The 6000-nt window shown below is 39.1% G+C and overlaps 1 protein-coding gene across 1 annotated transcript in view; it reads right to left on the reverse strand.

The window, feature by feature from the left end:
- The window catches only part of LOC102203672 (protein tyrosine phosphatase receptor type G), a 109475-nt gene that overhangs the window by 41424 nt on the left and 62051 nt on the right, over positions 1-6000 (reverse strand). The gene's annotated exons all lie outside the window — the stretch shown is intronic.

Genomic DNA, 6000 nt, shown 5'->3' on the forward strand with positions numbered 1-6000 from the left:
GAATCAAACAAGGGAAGAAAATAAGCACACTTGTGTTAAGGCAGGGCAAAGCAGATTACTCATCAAAGAACATGGTCTACAGAAGCTCAGATGGGCAGTCTAAAGTAAGAAAAATAATTTCTGTGCCTATTATTATTACCCGAATCCTGATTTGTCTTTTATTTTATTTTTTCCCCCAATGACAACTAACTCAGTGGCGAGACCAATGTGACAAATCAAACTTGCAAAGAGTAGCTAAGTAGCTGTGATTTGCTTTAATGATTAATGCTCGGATGAACTGTCCAAACTCAACAATTCTTTTCTACAACTTGCATTTATTAAACGGATTAACTAAGCTGCGTAGACTGCAGACTTATTCTGAAATAATTAAACTAAAAATATATATATTCATTAAAAACTAAACTAAATTATCTGGCAATAAGAAATGTAAAAACCTCAAAGTATCTTAATCCTTTGGGGAGTGACTGATGCAGGAGACATTTTCTAACAGTCAGCTCATAAATTGTCATGATTTGTTTTTGTAAGACCTGTAATGCATTTATTAGTGTTCAGACCCTTTCACATTTTCCACAATTTCAAATTTATTACACAAAAAACACATTTTGAGACTATTTTTAAAATATTAAAGATATAAGAATGAAATTTTCAATTTCCTTAACATAATTAGCAAGTGTAGACACCGCTCTATACAGTGTGCCATAATGAAATGGATGTATAAGAATGAAAACAAATAATTGAGGGTAGGAGAACTCCACAGGTTTGACAGGATTGTGAAAAGGTACAGATCTAGAGAAAGACATCATATTTCTGCAGCAGTGAAAGTGTCACAGAGCTCTGTATCCTCAAATCATCTTCAAGTTTTGCAGCCACCAGTCATCCTCAGTGCGAGTTTTGCAGGCTAACAGGAACACAACAGTAACTCTTTTGTGCAGACTGGAGAACCTTAATGAACAACAACCATCAGTGCAGCACTCAGCTAATCAGGCATTAATGGTAAAGTGGCCAGAAGGAATCCATACTTCACTAAAAGGTAGACTGAACTCCCAACGTGCACGGAAGAAGCCAGGCACTGAGCACCGCCTCATTAATACATTCCCTACAGTCAAACACGGTGGTGACAGGATCGTGCAAGGAGCGGGAGACTAATCAGGATGGAAGTAAAGATATATGCAGCAATCTTAAGTGAAAATCGTTTCCAGAAGCAGTCGTGATCTCGGACCGAGCGAAAGCTCTAGAAAAAGTTGTACCCAGCTAGATCTCAAACATTAACCTGCCAAAGCATCAGTAGAAAGAACAGCAGTGCATCGATGCTGCCCCTCCAGCATTGTTGAGCTTTATCAATTGTGCCAAGAAGAATGAGAAAAAATTGCAAAAGAAAAAAGTCTGCCAACCTTGTACAATCATTCCAAGAACACTGCTACTTAAAGCAAAAAATAAAAATAAAAAATAAAAAATAAAAAATCAACCCTATGATTAATTATCTAAATACTATGCAACTCCATGCTAATAAACAAAAACTTGTTTTTCCATTGAGCATTGTGTGTATGCAGATTAATAAGAAAAAACTCTGCCTCTATAGAATGATTCATAAATGAATCTGCAGAATTCGGTGGTGAGCAGATGAGCAATGATCACAATGACGCATCTAAGAGAAAGCTTGCACCAGCCGCCTCCGCTGACCTCGACATTCCACTAATCGACTCCAAGACGCCGCTTTAAAAGTAAAAGCCAGAGTTTCTTTAAGTTGTTGCATGACTCGCTAAAAGACACAACAGCCTTCTCTCGCATTGTGAGCTTCTTCCATGCGCTAGCTTTTCACAAGGCTTTAATGCCATTGCCTTTTCTTAATAGCAGCCATTATTGCATTCTCTCTCAAAGGATTATAAACAGTTTCTGCAAGCAAACTTTAATTACATTTTGTGGGGAAAATTAAGCTTTTTGTAGCGTTTTAAATCGTTCTATATTAGATAAGTTCATTACAATACTATTTAAGTAAAAGAATTTAATTAGCTTACATACATTGATGTGACTTTAACAGGTCTACGATTATATATTTGCCTCCCCCCCCCCAAAAAAAAAAAAAAAAAAAAAAAAAAAAAAAAAAACAGCTAATCTATTTCTAGAAGCTCATCTGAATGTTGCTGCTACCTCTTTGAATTTACATCTGAACTTGTGATTTTATTGCAGAATGAACTAGCACATTCCCTACAAGCCTGCCATTTCTATCAGGGTTTTCATGCAGGATGTAATTAACTCACAGCGGTATTCAATACAGACATTTTTTTTTTGCCTCAGTTCTCTGAACTGAGTATCAAAAGCCTAAGAGACAGAAAATGAAGCAGTATTAAAATATTTCCAGCTTGAGAACTTTATGCAAAGTTAAACTATGTAGAAAATTACTTAAACATCGAGAATATCATACTCAAAAACTGATACTTATGGACCATGTTGGTATTTGAGAGAGAGAAAAAAGAAAGCTGGTTGTATCAAAAGTCTCACACGGGCAGCCCATCAAAAATTTTCAATGTGGAAATTCTACACCTTTTAACAAACTACTTGTCAATAAGGTCATGTGACACAGTTGCTGTAGATTTGTTGGAGCCACATCCATGAATCCTTTGTTCCGCCAAATCTCAAAGGTGCTCTGTCAGATTGAGATCTGGCGATTGTGGATGGCATTTGTGGACAGTGATGTTCATGTTCAAGAAACTAGTGTGAGATCATTTAAACTTGGTGAATGCCGTTTTATCCTGCTGAATGCAAGGTCATGAACACAGTTACCAACAATACTCAGGTAAGTGTTTACATCATGTTCAGTTGGTACCAAGGGTCCGGAAACATGTGCCAAGAAAACCTCCCACACACTATTACACCATCGTCCTCAGCCTCGATCCATGCTTTTATGTCGTTTATGCCGCATTCTGACCCCACCATCCAAATGTTACATCATCAACGTTTTTCCTATTTTCTATTGTCCAATTTTGGTGAGCATGTACAAATTGTAGCCTCAGTTTCATATTCGCAGAGACGCTCTTCTGCATACCCTGGTTGTTATGACTGGTTATTTGAGTTGCTGTTACCGTCCTTTCAGCTTGAAGCAGCCCGTCCATTCTCCTCTGACCTCTGGCATCAGCAAGCCATTTTCAAACCAATACCTGCCGCTCACTGGATATTTTCTCTTTTTCGCACCATTTTCTGTAAACTCTAGAAATAGTCAGACCACCCCATCTACCACCAACAACCATGATGAATTTAAAGTGACTTAAATCACCTTTCTTCCTCATTCTGCACAGTTTAATGTTCAGCAGGTCATCATCTCCATGTCCACATGCCTAAATGCATTGAGCTGCAGATGTGTGATTGGCTGATTCATTCAATTCAATTTTATTCATATGGCACCAAATTACAGTCGTCTCAAGGCACCTTATATTGTGAGGTAAAGACCTTACAGAAGAAAATGAACCTAATGAAGTGACTGGAAAGTACAGATTGCTCAGATTATAACCTTACACATCAATGGAAACTTTAAATATGTAACTCAAAGGATGAGGTGCGAGTGGAAGATCTGCAACCCATCTTCAGAAGTAAAAAAATGTTCTTATGTTTTCATGCATCCACAGCTACTGGGATTCACCTTAAAAATTCAGACTATCTGCCCGCTGTTACACTCAGAAAGATCGTGTAATGTTGAGTTCAAGCTGTGTTAAATTTCCACAGCATCTGAAACACCATGGCACAGCAGATTATCATCCCTCCCACTGTCCTGGCTGAGGTTATATGCTAATGCTTCTACAACCCTTTACCACATCTATGTTTGACATCATTAGCCAGATTAGACCTGGTGCTCCGTCAGTTGATCCCTCTAGTTACAGAGGATTTAGTCAGCCTGTGAATAAGAAAAGCCCACTTTTAATCATTTCACAAAGCAAACTAGGAGGATGAGCATCTGAACAAGCAAACACAGACTGTCAGTAAACAGATAACATGGCGAACAAGTTGTCCTGAGCGAATGAATGGAATCAAAGTAAGTCAAACAGACCAGTGACAGGTAGCAGGAAGAAAATGAGTACGAGATCTTGAGAAAAAGAACCAAGAGACAAGATGATCTGAAGAGAGGAGAACATTGTGTGATGAGGGATGATCCGAGCCCCTGTCGTGAGGCAAGAAAGAATCTGCCAGCAGCATTAACGTGCCAGTGCCGCTTAAGCTGAAGGCCCACAGCATGAAGGAGAAGAAATGATGCCGGAGATTTCCAAGACTGAAAGCATCAGGTCAAAGTGAAGGATCAATCTGCACAGGAAATAACTACCCACGGCATTATCATAATTGTGCAACTGCTTTGCAAAACCGCAAAAAACATTTACATAGATGGTAATAAATCCCTGTTACTGCCGTTGTTGAAGTAGTGTAATCCTGTGTGCAACAGAAGAAAGCCAAGAAAAGGGGTTGCTGGCTGGCCTTGGGAGTTTCATTAAAAATGCGGCCCTGCGTGTGTTTGAACCCTCCAACAGCAGAGGAGGAATTAGAAGCTAAGCCAAAAAGACCTTGAATCACAGCCTGTGAAAGAAGGGGAGTGTGTGTGAAAGTAAATCCTTGATCAATGCAAATGTCTCTGGGGCCTTCCGATTCCCCATGAATTTGGTTGGGAGTTGTTTGAAATTTTACTGAGAAATGTTTTGTTGAGGAATACTGCTTGAATGGCAGCCAATCAGCCCGATCTCAAAGCAGGTCAAGGCACAAGGGAATGCCATGAAATCAATCGCAATGAACTTTTAAGATCTATTCACTCACTTCTTAATTACAACACTGACTTTTAAATAGTGTAACGTTAAAGCCACTCCCTGGAGGAACTCGGCACTTTGATTGCAGCACCTCCTGGTGGCGATGATGGGTTGAAAAACGCAACGCTCGAAAGAGTCGGGCCATCGATCTCGAGAAAAATGCTAAAATTGCTCGAATACTTTGCACAAGTATTGGATTTTAAACGCCAATTTCAAAACTTAAGGTATTTGTGCCATTAAATCAATTATAATGTGTCAAATAACACAAAAGCCAAACATGACAACATGAAGAGTCAATAAAAATGACAAACGTGCGTGAAATCTGCAGCTGCCTTTCCCTTCACAGAGCTCTATACAAAGTGTCAGCTTTTGTTTAGCTTTCATTCTTGAGACTTTAATGTTTTGTTCAGTTTTCAGCATCAGCAGGCAACTGCTTTCAGCAAAAACACTGTGAAACATACTACACTCCACCAGCTCAGCTCCAAATGACAGGAACAGTTAGCGGCTAGCTGATGAACATGGTGGAACAATCGGCTCCTGAGAACAAGATATTTCTTTTAGAGGGAAAATAAAACAAGTTTGGCCAATTTGAAAACGCTCCAACTTCAGGATGTCTTCGCATGGACAGAGATGGAGCAGACTTGGTGTATAGACCTAATGTGGTTATAATTCATGATATCAACAACTAGGATGACAAAAAGGGAAATGTAAAGAGGTTATCACGGATCAAAATGATGATTTAGAACATCTTAACCTTCATGAGAACATAGCAAAAAAAAGTTTGCCAATCTCACCTTCGTTCACAAAAAGCAGTTGAAGACTGCAGCACGGCCAAAATTACGCTAACTGTTTGTGATAATGCAGCTATTAAATGTGATAAATCAGCTAAAAATCGCAAATCTGTAGCAGTCTGTTCCAAATGCATTGCCAACTACACATACAGAAATTCACATTACCTACTTAAAAACAGACTCAAGCCAGATCGGAAGATCTGAAACTGAAATTCCTCTACAGGTAGTGGAATAGTTGCTGCAGGATGGTGATTTCACAGCAAATTGACAGTCAGTCAGTCTTGCTTTTATCTTGGAATATGACCAGAACACAACTAGCTGCGACCAGTTGAGTCCAATCCCCGATTGCAAGGAGATGTGTCAGACAAATCGTGCTCATTGGTACAGGCTGAATTTGATGGTGACTATTTGCAGACCTTTGCCAATGT

The sequence above is a fragment of the Pundamilia nyererei genome, unplaced genomic scaffold (assembly GCF_000239375.1).
Source record: "Pundamilia nyererei isolate P.nyererei 1_Seehausen unplaced genomic scaffold, PunNye1.0 scaffold00012, whole genome shotgun sequence".
In the NCBI taxonomy this organism is placed as follows: Eukaryota; Metazoa; Chordata; class Actinopteri; order Cichliformes; family Cichlidae; genus Pundamilia; species Pundamilia nyererei.